The sequence below is a fragment of the Gopherus evgoodei genome, unplaced genomic scaffold, assembly GCF_007399415.2.
Source record: "Gopherus evgoodei ecotype Sinaloan lineage unplaced genomic scaffold, rGopEvg1_v1.p scaffold_37_arrow_ctg1, whole genome shotgun sequence".
In the NCBI taxonomy this organism is placed as follows: domain Eukaryota; kingdom Metazoa; phylum Chordata; order Testudines; family Testudinidae; genus Gopherus; species Gopherus evgoodei.
In genome coordinates, this window is record NW_022060049.1 from 3,794,107 (window position 1) to 3,811,215 (window position 17,109).

Below are 17,109 nucleotides of genomic sequence, written 5' to 3' on the forward strand. Positions count from 1 at the left end.
TCCGTTCCCCGGGAGTGACTCCGGAGTCGCTCCGCCGTGGCTGCTGGTGGGCTCAGGCCCCCGGTAGAGCTGGGATCCCCGCGGGCTGCGCTCCGAGTCCAGGGTCAGGAGCGGAGCTGGGGTCCGTGGGGGATGGGCCCTATTCTGACGCCACTTACTGTGGTGTGAATCCCCGGGGCGGGGGGTCCCCGTTGGTGTGTTTTGCTGCCTGGACTCCCGGGGTGTGACGCTCATTTACACCCGCTGCCTTTACAGTGTTGTGACCGAGTGAGGGCAGGATCGGGCCCAGTCAATGCCAGCGGGGGCTGATTCTCCCCACCCCCGTGGAAATCTGGAGCAACTGGGCCCGATTCTGCTTCCACAAGTTTTCCCCTTGTGTGACTCCAGTGGAGTGACTCCTGGATCCTGTACTGGTGTGAATGGGACCAGGACACTTGTCTCTGGTGGGGCAGGGATCTACTGGGCTGTCCCGGGCACTAGAGGATTGTGTTATTTGTCCAGCTGGGTTGGGCTCCTCTCTGACACTCTGGGGAGCAGCGTGTTACTGGGGGTAGGGGGGTGTCACAGGTTGTCCCATCCTGGCTTGTACTCCAGAGAGGGATGATCCTTCTTTGACAGAGAAGCCGGGTGGTTTATCCAGGCTCCTGGCAAGATGGTTCTGGTGCTGGGAAGTGAACCCAGGAGTCCTGGCTTCCAACCCTCCAGCTCTAACCCACCAGACCCCACTCCCCTCTCCCTGCTGGGAATAGAACCCAGGTGTCCTGACAACCAGCGGCCCCCCCCCCAGCTCTAACTGCTAGACCCTGTTTCTCTCAGGCTACAGAAGCAGGGTTTGTAAACTGATTTTCAGGATGTATCAGCTGGACTTTACACCAGGGATGGAGAGGCACAGGGACCAGGTTTGGAAGCCTTTTGGGGACCCTTTTGGGGTGATCAGGCTTTGCATTTCCCCCAGGGGGGAATTGTTGGGTATGAGGCACTATCAGAGCCGGGGTGCAGGGGAGGGAGGGTGATTAATGACAGTGGAGAAGGCTGGATGCAATTGTCTGCTTGTGTCGTGGCTCTGCCCTTTCCCAGCCATTCTAGTCATTGCTCATCCTGGGTCCAGTCAACTCCCCCTCCAAGCTTCATCCAAACTTGATCTGATCTTTGGGGGTAGGGGAAGTTCCAGGGTCACCTTCCTCACCCCCACCGGCCACTGATGCATCCACAGTCGCATCCCCTTTGCGCTGTGGGTGGTGCTGGGGTGTGGGATCCACCTCAGAGCTGGGAGCTGCAGCATCAGGAGCTGGGTGCCTGGTGTCCCGGGCTTCAGAGGAGGCTGGATGGGGAGGGGGCGGGTTGGAATGTGGGTTGGGGTCCTTTGCTTTGGGGTGTTTGAAGTCTTCATCTTCTGTAAGAGGAGAGATTAAAAGGACTGGGACTTGGAAAAGAGACGGCTAAGGGGAGATATGATTGAGGTCTATACAATCATGACGGGTGTTGAGAAAGTAGATAAGGACATGTTGTTTACTACTTCTCATAACACAAGAACTAGAGATCACCAAATTAAATGAATAGGCAGCAGGTTTAAAACAAATAAAAGGAAGTATTTCTTCACACAACGCACAGTCAACCTGTGGAACTCCTTGCCAGAGGATTTGGTGAAGGCCAAGACCATAACAGGGTTCAAAAGAGAGCTAGATAAATTCATATAAGATAGGTCCGTCAATGGCTATTAGCCAGGATGGGCAGGGATGGTGTCCCTAGTCTGTTTGCCAGAAGCTGGGAATGGGCGACAGGGGATGGATCACTTGATCATTGCCTGTTCTGTTCATTCCCTCTGGGGCACCTGGCACTGGCCACTATCGGCAGACAGGACACTGGGCTAGATGGTCCTTTGGTCTGACCCAGTAGGGCTGTTCTTATGTCTCACTTAAAGGAGCATTTGCCTGCATTAGATGCCTTCAGGGCTAGAAGCAAACCTAGGACTCCTGGGTTCTATCCCAGCAGTGGGAGGAGAGTGGGGTCTAGTGGCTAGAGCCGGGGAGGCTGGGCTCCTGGGCTCCTGGGTTCTATCCCCACAGCTGTGGGGAGGGGTGTTTTTTGTGAGTTCTTGTCTAAGTGAATGGCTGTACAAAGGGCTGGATCCTGTTGGGTGCTCAGTGCCCTGCCCCTCCGTGCGTCCTATGTCCTGGGCGGGGGAGGTGCCACGCCTGTGACGCCGGCAGAGAAGCCTCGTTTTCAGAAATATTTCTGTCCATGTGGTGCCAAGTGATTAATAAAATGAAGCATTCCTTGCCCTACTTGGCCCTGCCAGTCCAGCCACCCTCTGGGGAAGGAGAGAGGGAGATGGCGACATCAGTGCTACCCTGGGTCTGTGCCCACCCACCTTCCCAGAGCTTTCGGGGCTCTGGTTTTCAATCCAGATTTAGGCTTCTGAAATGAGAAGCCTGACTTACAAAGGAGCTGCGATTTGTAGGCAGGCAGTGCCGTCTAGTCAACAGAGTGTCGACGTGGGAGTTGGAACACCTGGGTTCTTTCCACTGATTTGGCAAGTCGCTTCCCTGCTCGGTGCCTCAGTTTCCCCACTTGCCTTTTGTCAGTTGAGACTAGGAGCCCTTTGGGGCCGGGGCCATCTCTCGCTGTGGGTCTGTGCAGCCCCTGGCACAATGGGGCCTCAATTTTGGTCAGGGCTGATAGTTGCTACCATAATTCACTTAATAACAAGCATTCTCAGATCCTGCAGAATCTGGGCATAACCAGCCAGCCAGGTCAGCTATCTTAGGAGCCTTGATGTCGATTTAGGTGCCAGATTTCAGATGCCCAAATTTGGCATGTCGGTCCCCAGCTGAGGGCTGGGTCCTGCACTGCATGTTCCAGCTAAGCTCTTGTTGGAGGCAGGCACTGTCCTGCTGGTGTGCTGGGCTCAGGATTGGATCCAGGGATCGTTTGAACTCCTGTAGCTGCTGTTATCATTGATGCCTCCTGAGGTCTGTGTGGCACTGCCCAGCTGGCAGCAGCTCTGTGACACAGGTTCTTGAGTGGGGAAAATTGGGGTTCAATTCTCAGTTTTGGTACTGAATTGCTCTGTGCCTCGGTTTCCACAGCAGTAAAATGGGGCAAATGGTCCTTCACTTGCCTTGTCTGTTTGGGGCATTGGCTCTCAAATCAATAGCAAGGTTTGTAGGTGCTGAGTTTGGTGCCTTGGGGCCACAGCAGTATGGCTAATAAATACCAACTGTGGCTTGTGTTGCATGACAGTAGGACAGTAGGTGCCAGGTATTTCTTTGATCAGTGGCTTTGTTATTTGCATTTTACTTCTTGGTTTCATAAAGCGGGTGGGAGGGGAGGAAGATAATGTGGAGCAAAGGGCCAATGGGTCTGGGAGCCAGGACTCCTGGGTTCTCTTCCTGGATCTCTAGTGGTTGGAGAAGGGAGCTGGGAGCCAGGACTCCTGGGTTCTCTTCCTGGATCTCTAGTGATTGGAGGGGGAGCTGGGAGCCAGGACTCCTGGGTTTTCTTCCCAGCTGCCATTTGCTCTGAGACAGTGGGTTAATTGTCTCTCAGTGCCTCAGTTTCCCCACCTGTAAAATGGGGATGGTGGCAGCTCCTTTCTCAGCAGGTGGAGCCATGTGGGCTGTGAATATTCATGTAGCACTTCAGGGCTGGCCTGTCTCCTCTTTGCCAAGGGCCATCTTTCCGGTATATTGGGGACCCAGTCCCAGGCTAAGCACTACCATATTACACGTAATACTAACTCTAGCTTTGCTGCCCCAAGCCTTGAAGCATTGAGACAGGCTCTCGAAAATCCTGAGTGGCTTGAAGAAGATAGTGAGATTGCAACGTTGGGTTCCTTGCGGTCTCGTAGCCCTCTGGAGGGTGTCACATTTCTGAGCTTCACTCTGCCATCCGGAGGGTTAGAAACTTGCTTTTAATGAGAGCCCAGATCCTCATAATCCCAGGAGTCCAGAACCTGGGGCTTTAAGAAAAGCAACAACTGTCACAAGGCCGATGGTAAAATCACAAGTGTCAGCAGCACCGTGACGCCCTTTGTCTCCTGTATCGGGACCTGGAGCTTTGGAAGAAATGGCTGACTGGGGGTCGGGGTGGGGATTGGTTGTATCTCCAGGGGCTGGGGGAGGGACACCTCATATCTTGGGGGGGGAGTTGGCAGATGAGTTAACCTGGTGGGGGGGAAGTGGGCTCTGTTTTGCCGGGTGAGGCGTTGCATGGCTGATTTCGAAATCAAGAGCAGAACCGAAAGGCGGATGATGAGTTGTGGGAAATGGTGAGAGGTCTGGGAAATGACGGGTCCCGTAACCTCTCCTCATCCCCCCCAAAACCCCCTTGTCTTGTGCCAGGGCTGGCACCTGGGCAGAGTGAGCATGAGCCAGCGTGGGGAGGGGGGAGTAAATTCTCCCAGGTCAGCAGGGCAGGCACTGCCCCCTCACTTTGGTGCTGGTGGAATTGATGACACAACGGGCAGATCAGTGGTTGATAGGACCCACCTGGGGGATCAGGCCTCCGTTGTGAGATGCGGGGGCTGGGCAGAAAGACAGATACAGTATCGGGGGGGGGGGCAGTTCTCTGGGTCCCCGCAGGATTACTCAGTAGCAGCGAGATGCTGAGGTGACAGCGATTCCTGGAAACTACCTAGGGCAGAGGAAAGCACAGGGGGGCCAGAGCCCAGCTGGTGTGAATCAGCCTCCTTCCACTGAACTCACTAGGGCTAGACCAGTTTACACCCGCTGGGGACTTGCCCAGAATGTCAGGGGTTGATTCCAAGAAGAGGGGTGCAAGTGTCCCCTTTGAGAGGGGACTGGTGTCCGGTGGGGGAGAGCCAGGACGCCTAGGTTCTAGCCCCAGCTCTGGGAGGGCAGTGTGGTGTAGTGGTTAGAGCAGGGGGACTGGGAGCCAGGGCTCCTATATCTAGACCGAGGTCTGGGAGGGCAGTGCGGTGTAGCGGTTAGAACAGGGGGGCTGGGAGCCGGGACTCCTGTATCTAGCCTCAGCTCCAGGAGGGCAGTGTGGTGTAGCAGTTAGACCAGGGGATGCTGGGAGCCGGGGCTCCTGTATCTAGCCCCAGCTCTGGGAGGGCAGTGTTGTCTAGTGGTTAGAACAGGGCTCCCAGCACAGGGCTGTGGTTTGAAGCAGCAGCAGTAAGACTGGGCTCCTGAGGCGTGCAGAGGTGGGGAAAAGTGCAGTGAGTTTCCTGCCTCTTTAGAGGGGCAGGGACTTTCCAGGGGCAGCTGCATCGGGGGAGGGGGCACTGCATCAGCTGCTGCTGCCGCCCCTGCCTAGGCCGGGTGCATGGAGGGGGCACTCAGCATCTGCTCGGCTGGGAACGCCGGGCCGGGGGAGTCGCTGCTTGGTGTGTGGCTGGGAATGTGGGACCAGTGGGGCTGGGGGAAGCTGTTGCCTCCCACAAGCCAGCACTCCCGGGAGGGAGGGAGGGGCAGGGGATTGCCCGTGGGCTGTTCCCTGGGCAGGATGACACCTGGCTTTCACTCTGCGTCACCCACCCAGCTCAGGGTTTCCCACTCTGACCCTCCTGAGAGTGGTGGGGCTGCTCCAGAGCTCCCACATCCCAGGCAAACAGCACCTTGCTGGGCACTTTGCCAGCCAGTGAGCTGCACATGTGTGGGCTGGTGGGGGGAGGAGTCGGGGCTGGGGGCTGACTCTTGGCTGCACTGGGGGAGGAGGTTACACCAGGGCCAGGATCTGGCTGAGCAAGCAGATGAAAGACGTTTCTCCCTTACAGAGGTGTCACTCCAGAGAGGCCAGATCCCAGCTGGTGTAAACTGGCCACTGCTCCTTGGGAGTCAGGTGGGGCTGGACCCCGTAGCTCCCATCGACGTCAATGCACTTACCCCGATTCCAGCAGATTCTCTACCCCAGAGCCCGATCTGTCCCGTGTGCTCTAACTCTGCTCCCGGCGGCCGGGGCTCTGCCCTTCCGGCCCTTCCAGGGCTGAGGTCACTGGGGCACAAGGCTCCCATCTCAATAACCGTTGAGCACCAGGCACTGTCCCTGCTGGGAACGTTTCTCCTGGTGACTAATGGGGCCTGGTCAGGAAGTGAATCGCACAGGCCAGCGCTCCCAGCACGCTGCTGCTCTGACTCCAATCCGCCCCCAGTGTCTCCGCTTGGCCTCATTCCACAATGGAGCCCTGGTTCCCGGACCCCTGTCTCCTCTGTCCCCAGCCGGGGATATTTCCTGCCTCCAGCTGCCTTCTTTATTTCAGGGGCCTGAGTATTAATAGGAGACCGGGGAGGATTTTGTCAGCCGGCATATAGCTCTGCCCACGTGTCCAGCGCCTGGCATTCTGCTCGATGGGTAGGAAAGCAGGAGCGGGGGAGGTCTCCGTTGTTATCAGTTGGAGCCCAGCTCTCAAAAATCTGTCCCAATCCTCTTCTTATTACCCCAATACATAAATCCAGAGTCACTCCAGTTATGCCAGTGGATTCACACTGTTCTACTAACCAGTGTCTGGTTTGGCTATCACACTCTTATTACTTAAATTACAGAAACTCAGAGACTCCACCCAAGATCAGAGGCCCCCATTGTCATGGGTGCTGCATAGACTGTGCCCAAGATCTAGGGGTTCCAAATGTGGTAGTTGCTGCACAGACACCCAAGAGAGACAGCCCCTGCCTTGAAGAGCTGGCAATCTACCTTAATAATGTGTGGGGAGGGGAAACTGAGGCACAGAGGGGGACAGTGACTTGCCCAATGTCACCCAACAAGCCAGTGGCAGAGGTGGGACTAGAACCTAGGTGTCCTGACTCCTAGTTCTGTGGCCGAGCTGCTAGGCGGTGCTGCTTCCAGCCAGCATTACGCCTTGATGTTACTAGTTACTCTAGATTCCCTCTGGTGTAGCCGAGATCAGAATGTGGCCCCCTAAAGTGGAATGGCTCCTCCCTATGATCCCAGGGTTAAAAATGAGATAATGGGGTCAGGTCCCCAGCAGATGTAAAGTGACCCCACTGATTCCAATGGAGCGGTGCTGATTGACCCCACCTGAGAACCTGGCCCATTGACCCCAGCTGGGCTCTGGACTGGTGCTGCAGGGACGCAGATCTTAACCTTTCCCGAGGACACCTGCCGTCTAGTCGAATTCAAAGGCTGCCTTTCAGCTCCCCCTCCTTTGCTCCCCCCCTCCCCAGCCAAATGTCGTGGTTTTACAACCGCAATGTCCCGGTTCACGTGTGTCTTTTCCTCTCCGCTGTTGCAGAGCGACGGATCCACACAAACACTGAATCATAGAATCATAGAATATCAGGGTTTGAAGGGACCTCAGGAGGTCATCTAGTCCAACCCCCTGCTCAAAGCAGGACCAATCCCCAACTAGATCATCCCAGCCAGGGCTTTGTCAAGCCTGACCTTACAAACCTCTAAGGAAGGAGATTCCACCACCTCCCTAGGTAACCCATTCCAGTGCTTCATCACCCTCCTAGTGAAATATTGTTTCCTAATATCCCACTTAAACCTTCCCCACTGCAATTTGAGACCATTACTCCTTGTTCTGTCATCTGGTACCACTGAGAACTGTCTAGATCCATCCTCTTTGGAACCCCCTTTCAGGTAGTTGAAAGCAGCTGTCAAATCCCCCTCATTCTTCTCTTCTGCAGACTAAACAATCCCAGTTCCCTCAGCCTCTCTTCATAAGTCATGTGCTCCAGCCCCCTAATCATTTTTCAGAGGGTAGCCGTGTTAGTCTGGATCTGTAAAAGCAGCAAAGAATCCTGTGGCACCTTATAGACTAACAGACGTTTTGGAGCATGAGCTTTCGTGGGTGAATACCCACAGGATTCTTTGCTGCTTTTACTAATCATTTTTGTTGCTCTCCACTGGACTCTTTCCAATTTTTTCACATCCTTGTAGTGTGGGCCCCAAAACTGGACACAGTACTCCAGATGAGGCCTCTCCAATGCCGAATAGAGGGGAATGATCACGTCCCTTGATCTGCTGGCAGTGCCCCTATGTAATGGCCCCTCGCTCTCCCGCTTGGAGGGATCTGGGCTGGCTGGGGCCTGGGTAGAGCTCAGGCAGCCAGCAAACAAAACAGTCTACAGGTGAGTGGCATGGGAAGCTCCTCTTCAGAGCTAGAGCCGCCTTTCCCTGTGTAGGGGTTCAGCCACCCTGGGGTGGGGTGGCATGGGGACACGGGCCCACCCTACTCCACCACGTCCCAGGCCAGGGCCCTGGCAGGGGCACAGTTGCCTGCCCCTGCGTCGGTGGGGATCCAGCTGCAACACACCGACTGAGCCCCCTCTGGCTCTGCTGCCAACTGCTCCGGGGCTGCCCCTGGGCCACTTCCTGCCACCTGGGGGTTTGGTATCTGCGGCCTCCAGGCCTCTTGCAGCTCCTCAGGATATATGGCAGCAGGTACTCCAGGGCCAGTCCTCATCAGCATCTGGGCATCGGGAACAGCCAGGCGTAGGTTCCTCTCAGGGACGCGGGAGAACAGGCCGAGTGTCCTTCTCCTCCGCAGTCTGTCCCCCAACTGTGCTGCAGGGCTGGCCTTTTATGCTTCCGGCCCCACCCTGGTTCTTCCGGCGAGGGGGGCGGGGCAATCTAGGCTCCGCCCTCCAAGGGGCATTTAATGCTCCCTCGCTCTCCCGCTTGGAGGGAGGCCACTCAGCCTCACTGCACACCCCCTCCTCAAGTCCACCTCCAGGAAAGCAGAGATGGCACCCTCCTCCTCCCCCAGCCGGGAGAAAAAGTCTGCATTGACATGGTCCTTATCTGCTCGATGCCAAACCATGAAGGTATAAGGCTGCAGGGTTAGGTACCAACACATAATCTGAGGTCTTGTCTCTTTTGCCGTTTGTAGCCACTTTAGAGGTGCATGGCCAGTCACTAGTACGAAGGGGCCGCCTACAAGATAATATCTTAAGGTGTCCACCGCCCACTTGACGGCCAGTGCCTCCTTCTCGACCACTGCATAATTTCACTCTCGGGGGAACAGTTTACAGCTGATATATAATATAGGATGTTCTTCTCCATTGACCTCTTGTGAAAGGACTGCCCCCAGGCCCACCTCTGACACGTCGGTCTGCCCCAGGAACTCCCTGTCAAAATCAGGACTGAAGAGCACCAACTCCTTGCATAGACGGTCCTTGAGGGTTTGAAAGGCCTGTTGGCATTCGTTTGTCCACCGCACGCACCGAGGGCTCTCCTTCCTTAGGAACTCTGTCAGTGGGGCTGCGATTGAAACGAACCTGGGGACAAAGTGGCGGTAGTAGCCCGCTAGTCTCAGGAATTGCCACACCTGTATCTTCGTAGTGGGGGCCTCATAGGCCTGTAATGCCTGGACCTTCCCCATCGAAGGTTGTACTTGCCTTTGCCCAAGCGTATATCCCAAGTAGATGGTCTCTTGCCAGCCAATTTTTCATTTCTTCAAGTTGGCCATCAGCTCAGCATCCCACAGGGCCCATAGGACGGCAGCGACCTGGTTGAGGCGGTCCTCCCATCGGCGGCTGTAAATCACTACATCATCAAGGTGTGCTGCCGCATAGGCTTTGTGTGGCTGCAGAACCCGATCCATCAGCCTCTGAAAGGTAGCGGGTGTCCCATGAAGGCCGAAAGGCATTTGGGTAAATTGATACAAGCCATTGGGGTTAGCAAAGGAGGTCTTCTCACGAGCTCTCGGACTTAGGGGGATTTGCCAGTACCCCTTTGTAAGGTCCAGGGTACTGATGTACTGAGCTTCTCCCAGGCAGTCCAATAGTTTGTTGGGTAGGTGTCAAATTTGGAGATGTTATTGACCCTCCTAAAGTCAATGCAGAAGCGGACTGTCCCATCCAGATTTGGGACCAAAATGATGGGGCTGTCGCTTTGCAATTTCTCAATTACTCCCAACTCCAGCATGGTCTGTACCTCCTCTTCCGCTATTTCCCACATGCGGCGTGGCAACGGCCTGGTAGCCTGTCCTATGACCTCCCCTGGGTTGGTTATTATTTTATGTTGCACAAGTGTGGTTTGTCCAGGTTTTGCTGTAGATGTTTTAGGGAAGGACTTTACCAGTCCTTGGACCTGCTTCTGTTGTTCCTCAGTCAAGGTATCTCCCATTTGCAGCTCATTGGGGACTGGGAGTTCAGGTTTGAGTTTGGGCTCTGGGGGGATACAGTGTGATCAGGAGCCCCTCCTGCTAGGCCTTCAACAGATTGACATGATAGATTTGCTTTATCTTCTTTCAGTTGGGTTGGGACACTTCATAGGTGACTGGCCCAACCTGGCGAATAACCTCATAAGGCCCCTGCCACTGTGCTAGCAGTTTTGATTCCTCCGACAGGAGTAGGAGCAACACCCTCTTGCCAGGCATGAAGGTCCTCTCTTGGGATCCCTGATTATATGTCTTCATAGAATATCAGGGTTGGAAGGGACCTCAGGAGATCATTTAGTCCAACCCCCTGCTCAAAGCAGGACCAATCCCCAGACAGATTTTTACCCCAGTTCCCTAAATGGTCCCCTCAAGGATTGAACTCACCACCCTGGGTTTAGTAGGTCAATGCTCAAACCACTGAGCTACCGCTCCCCCCTTCTCCTGAGCTTTTTGAGCATTCTGCAGGTTTTCCATCGCCAGGTCCCCCACCTGGGTCAGTCGGTCCTGGAGTTGCAGGATGTACTGGAGCAGGTAGTGTGAGGGGAACGGTGCTTCTTCCCAGTTCTCCCACGAGGTCAGGTAGGCCCTTTGGTTGTCAGCCATATAGCAACTCAAAGGGGGAGAATTTGGTCGAGGATTGAGGTACCTCCTGGAGAGTCAATAACGTGTGGGATCAGCTGGTCCCATTGGTGCGTATCTTTTGGGGGGAATTTCCACAACATATGCTTCAATGTGCGATTGAAGCGTTCCACTAGTCTGTCGGTTTGGGGGTGGTAGACAACCATTAGTTGTGCCCACGCCTCATAGGTCTGGGTCTTGCGGGTGATCCGGTACAGGCTATCCCCCACCAACTCAAAATAGGGGTATGTGGTGGCCTGGTGGGGCAGGTTCAGGGTCCCATTAACCCTGAGGAATTGTTCGTATGCCCATCTAAGGGTGGGGTCCTCCTGTTGGTCTCGACTGAAATCTGCACCGAATGTTGGGGCCTCTTTCTGACCGGGTTCCCCGCCTTCCGACTGGTCTGGGTTCAGGGGGCCAGCAGACTGGTCCTCCCCGTCGGGGTCCTCCAGGCCTTGGTCCACTTCTTCCACAGGTTCCCCTTCAAGGGTGGTCCCTGTGTGGGAGGTCCCGTCAGTCGTCCGCAGGAGCCCCACGAAGCCCTTCTAGTCTCGGCCCAGGAAGGATGACTGAGTACCCCAACTTCGGGGCTAGCCCAGCCATCAGGGTCCTGGTTTCTCCCTTTACAGTCAGGGTCACCATGGTCTTGGGGTAAGATCGCACATCCCCATGGATACACCGGAGTTGAAGGAACCCTGGTGACGGGTCAGGCTGCGGGATGAGACCCTGGCGGACAAGCGTCTGCCCACGCTCTGAATCAATGAGTGCAGAGGCTCCATTCACTGTAATGGGGACAATGGGTTTACCCGAGGGTTGTTTACAGGCCGAGCCTCCGCCGAGCAGACCTACCCGAAGCTGCCGTTCATCATCGGGCACTCTCGATGGAGGTGCCTGAGGCGGCCACAGGCGAAACAGGCCGAGTTCAGAGTGTCGGGGCTGGTCCGGCGCAGTAGGTGCTGGGGCCGGTGTCTCGGCGGCTTGGAATCTCCTTCCGATGGGGGCATCTAGCGGCGGGCCCCGCTCTGCCGGGGCCTTTGTCGGGCCAGGCCGACATCCTGGCCATCCGAGGGTCTTAGGACAGGTCAGGGCTCGCTTCTCTGACCCTAAGCCTTCTCTTCACAAGACTGGGCCGGCACAATGGTCATAGGATGGGGTCCTGGTCCTAGAGGGGTCTCAGCCACCAGAAAGTCCTCCATCAAAGCCACGGCCTGGCTCAGTGTAGTCGGTCGGTGGCGCAGGACCCAAGTCCTGAAGAATATGCACAAAGTGCTCGAGCGCCACTTGTTCTGCTACCTTGGCCCTCGTACGCTGTTCTGGCTGTAGCCACCGCCAGCAGGGCTCCCTCACCTGCTGGGCTACCACCCTGGATCGGGCTCTCGGCAGGTACGTCTTCTCGCGGCATCACCTCCAGAACATCTCGGGGTGATCTCCAGGGCATCGAGAATTGCGGCCTTCAGTTGCTCATATTCATGGGCTTCAGCCACAGGAAGCGCCCTGTAAGCGGCTTGGGCCGGGCCTGTTAGGTACAGCACCAACAAAGGGGCCCGTTGGGCCAAGGGCCACTTACCCGCAGAGGCGACTCTCTCAAAAGTAATAAAAAATGTCTCGGGGTTGTCGTCCGGCCCCACCTTAGTCAGGCGTACGGGCACAGCTGGATCCGGGGGTCCTGTAGGCCTATGGGGGTTGGGCGGTCCTGGGGTCGGCCAGAGGGCTGCAAGCTGCTGCAGGCATTGCTGTTGTTGTTCGCGGTTTTGGGCCTCCGACTCCCGGATCAGCTGCTGTTGCTGGCTGCCAGGTTGTTGCAGCAGCTGTCATTGCTGCTGCTGCTGGCTCTCAGTTTGCCACTTGATTAACTTTTCCATCTCCATCCTCCCTATACTGGTGGAGGGCGGCGGTGCCCTATAAAGTTTGTGGTCCCCACTTCTGGTACCACATGTAATGGTCCCTCGCTCTCCCACTCGGAGGGAGGCCACTCAGCCTCCCTACACCCTATTTATCCAGCCCAAAATGCCGTTAGCCTTCGGGCAACAAGGGCACACTGCAGACTCATATCCAGCTTCTTATCCACTGGAACCCCTAGGTCCTTTTCTGCAGAACTGCTGCCTAGTCACTCGGTCCCTGGGCTGTAGCAGTGCCTGGGATTCTTCCGTCCTAAGTGCGGAACTCTGCACTTGTCCTTGTTGAACCTCATCAGGCTGGGTTTTTGACACGACCTCAGAATGAGGAACAGGCTGGGGCCGGAGGGCAGGGAGGGGCCATGAAATGGGCAGGATGCAAAGTGCTGGCAAAGACACCAAGAGATAGATTTGTAAAAGGTCTCGGAGCCAAATGCCCCAGCGGCCCAGACACTTTCCCCATGCTTGGATCTCACTGGACAATCCAGCTCTAAGAGCCTGTCTTCCCTAGTGAGTTAACAGGAGACACAGCTCCCCCTAACTCAACCCTGGCCACACACTATTACCTAGTGGTTAGAGCAGAGGGGGCTGGGAGGCAGGACTCCTAGGCTCTGTCCCCAGCTCTGGAGGGGAGTGGGGTCTAGCAGGTTAGCGCAGGGTGGGGCCGGGAGTCTGGACTCCTGTGTAACGCCAGCTCTGACACTCCCGCTCAGTGACCTGCCTGCTCATCTGGGTCTCAGTTTCCCCACATGTGAAATGGGGATAATGATTTTGTTGCTCCTTGAGTGGGGTGCCCTTGAAAAGGGACTAAGAGAGCATTGAAAACACTGGGCAAGGCTCCCTGGAGAATGGCTGGAGACCTGGAAATGTCTGGCAGGGGCACCTAGGATTGGGGGGATGGGGAAGATCTCCAGCTCTGCCCACTGGGAAACCAGGCCCCCTGCTTGGCTCACCTGTCTGTCTTCCAGCTCTGGTCCATCCATCTGTCTGTCTAACCTTTACTGTGTAGGGGCCAGACCAGCGGTTCTCAAATGCGGCTGCCGTGGCCGGATGCTGCCACCAGCGGATTTTTTACAGCCACGGCAGCCTCCAAAGTGGAGACTAGGAGGCAAAGCAGCGGCCCCTCCCTGCAGCACCCAGCTGAACAGCTGTTACCGAGGGCAGCGAGATGCTCCAGGCAGCACCTCTGGAGACACGTGGGGCTGACCTGCATCTGGTTGCTGGGACGCTCCCCTGGGCAGCTCCTGTTGTACAGACAAAACTACACAGGATCTTTTCAGGGGGCAAGACAAATATGCCACATTTATTATGATAATTTGAATTATGACCAATAACTGATATCTTAATCCTTACACACACACACACACACACACACACACACACACACACACACACACACACACACACACACACAAACATATATACATATATATATATTCATCAAGCTGGGTCTCTGCTGGGCCTGCACCGCTGCCCTTCCATGTTGGCAGCAGAATGTTACCTTCCAAAGCCTCCCATCTCAGCCACCCTTTTTGTAGGCTTTAGTTTCAATCCAGGGTCTATAGGTCTTGCTGTGTCAGGCTGCCTCTGGGTTTGGTGATTGATCACCCGTCAATTGCAGGCCTGACTTCCAGCCTGGGACCTGGCTTTGCTCTTCCTTCTATTGTACCTTTTCTTTTTAGGGTGGACTCTTCTTACTTTGTTAGGGCTCTTGTCTGCATCTTCAGCCAGTGGGGGTTGGAGGAAGCTTTTACAACATGGAGTGAGTGTTTTAAAATGGGGGTTGAATTACAATATGGCAAACAGGGAACAGAAGTTACAATATAGACAAGTGTAGTGGATGGCAAACAGTGAACAGAAGTTACAATGTAGGCAAGTGTAATAAATGGTGAACAGAAGTTACAATACTAAAACAGTGCAAGTCTCGGTGATTTAAGCAGGAATTGGACTGCTAGTGAAACTTACAAAGGCAGCTGACTGAACAGCTCTGGCTCTTAACGAGCATTTTTATTGTCAGTTAGCCAGTTCTTGGGGTAACCGGTTTTATGAACGAACGTTGTTTCATTCCTAAAACTTTACTTATGAATTTACATTAATAAAGTGAACAATTATAAACAATTTCATTCATCAATTCTACACTCCCTCCACCCAGCTGGGACTCCACGGGTGGCGGGGGAGTTCCCGACCCCCCTTCCCCGGGGCGTGGACACAGACGGGTTTGTCAGAACGGCCACCAGCAGGAGTTGGTGGCCGCACTCTGAGGTGAGAACCCCTGGACTAGAGGCCCCGCCAACTCCATTTTGCTGGGTGCTGCACAGACCTGGCCTGAAATCAGGGTCCCCGGTTTTGCCGGGCACGGTGCAGACACGCAGTGGGCTCTGAGTCCCTTTAAAAATATGCCTGTGCTAAAGAGCTCACAGTCTAATTAGACATGGGGTGGAAAGAGAAACTGAGGTGAGGAGCAGGGATGTGACTTGCCCAAGGTCACCCAGCAGGCCAGTGACAGAGCTGGGCAATGGAGCCCTGGTGTCCTGACTTCCTGCCCTGCACCGCTGCCAACGCTTTACTGCTTGCGCCGTTCTCCCCAGTGCCCTATCAGGCGAAGCCCCCAAGTGTAGGGCCACACAGGAATTTCCTGGCCTAGCCCAGCTCGGAAAGTGATTGCTCACAAAGACAACGGTGATGGCTCTGGAGAGCCCAATCCCCCTCTTCCCCCAGCTCTGGGTGACACAGGGGCCAAAGTGCAGAGCAAAGAGAGGAATTAATGCCAGTTACAGGCCTGCAGCCGGCTCTGGAAAGGCCCCAGATGTCCAGGGCAGAGGGGGATGTGAGCGAGGGTGACTCTGGCTGAACCATGGGCAAAGCAGCACCATGTCATGGTTGGACCCAGATCCAGTCACTCGCTGGAGCCCTGGACAAAGTCTGAACCAGTCTGACCCATTTCTTGGCCTCTGGGTGTCCTTGCACACCTGAACACTAGTATCTGGTCCCTCGCACCAATTCCTAGCCCCTGGGTGTCCTTGTGCACCTGGGCACTAGTGCCAGGTTCCTTTGCACCAATCCCTGGCCCCTGGGTGTCCTCGCATACCCAGGCACTAGCACCTGAGTCCCTCACACCAATCCTCGGCCCCTGGGTGTTCTTGCACACCTGGGCATTAGTGCCAGGTTCCTTTGCACCAATCCCTGGCCCCTGGGTGTCCTTACACATCCAGGCACTAGCACCAGGATCCCTAGCACCAATCCCCAACCTCTGGGTGTCCTCACACACCCAGTCGCTAGCACCAGGGTCCCACACAACAGCTGCCGCAGGGCCAGGCTCCCTAGTGGGGCAGGCTCTGTGCTCAGCACTTGGAGCTGGGATGAGCTCAGCGAGCCTTGTTAGCAACCTGCCCCATTGCAGCCCCTCACGGCTCAGGGCTTTCGACACCGCTTGAGTCCTGCCCTTCAGAGAAGTGGGGGAAGTAGCCAGGAGATAAGTGGCCTCGTGAAAAGGGAACCGATAAAACCCCTAGTTACCACCCGGATGTTTTCACAACAGAGCCAGCCTTGGTGCTTCCCCCAGATCCCACAGTCTCGCTTCTTGGGAGTCTGTAGGGCCAGCCCCCGAGCTGGGGTGAGAGCCTCACTCCATTGCCCTAGCAAACTACTGCTCCCTCCCTTCTCTCCCGGCCCCCCCCCCCCACCCCTGGCCCCTCTGCTTCAGCCCTGGGTGTTGGGTCTCTATATAAAGGTGCAATCCATCTGTGGCCTTTCTACTGAGACTGGGTCAGGTCACTTCCTCTTGTGCATTAGGTGTATTATGGTAGCAGCTACAGACTCCTGACTGAGACTGGGGGGCCCATGCACCAGGTGCTGCACAGACTCTGCCTGTTCTTGGGGCCCGGCACGACACAGACAGCCATTGCCCCAAAGAGCTAGACAAAGGAAACCCTTGGGGCAGATTTTTTTTGTTTTGTTAAATCAATGGGAGTTAGTAACCCCACTACTTTTACAAAGCAGAGCCTTATCCCTGTTTTACAAATGGGGAAACTGAGGCATGGCAGGTGGCAGTGACCTGTCCAGGGATTCTGTGGAAGAACCAGAGCTCCAGTCCAGCACCTTAATTCCCAAACCATCCTGCTGCTCTGTGTCTTTCCCCTTTTGCATAACGGATAGCAGCGTCCTCCGTATTAGTGGCTCTCAACTTTTCCAGACCCCTGTATCCCTTCCAGGGGTCTGATTTGTCTTGCATACCCTGTTTCACTTCACTTAAAAACTGCTTGCTTACAAAATCAGACATAAGAGCGTCCCAGCTACACTACTACGGACAAATTGCTGAGTGTCTCATTTTTACCATAGCGTTATAAAATAAATCAATTGGAATATAAATATTGTACTTACAGTTCAGTGTAGAGTACACAGAGCGGTATAAGCAAGTCATTGTCTGTATGAAATTATAGTTTGTACTGACTTCGCTAGTGCTTTGTCTGTTGCCTGTTGTAAAACTAAGCAAATATCTAGATGAGT

At 55.2% G+C, this 17,109-nt stretch overlaps 1 protein-coding gene across 3 annotated transcripts in view; it reads left to right on the top strand.

The window, feature by feature from the left end:
* Positions 1 to 17,109, top strand: part of LOC115642049 (CD97 antigen-like) — a 55,755-nt gene that overhangs the window by 171 nt on the left and 38,475 nt on the right. The window lies entirely within an intron of this gene.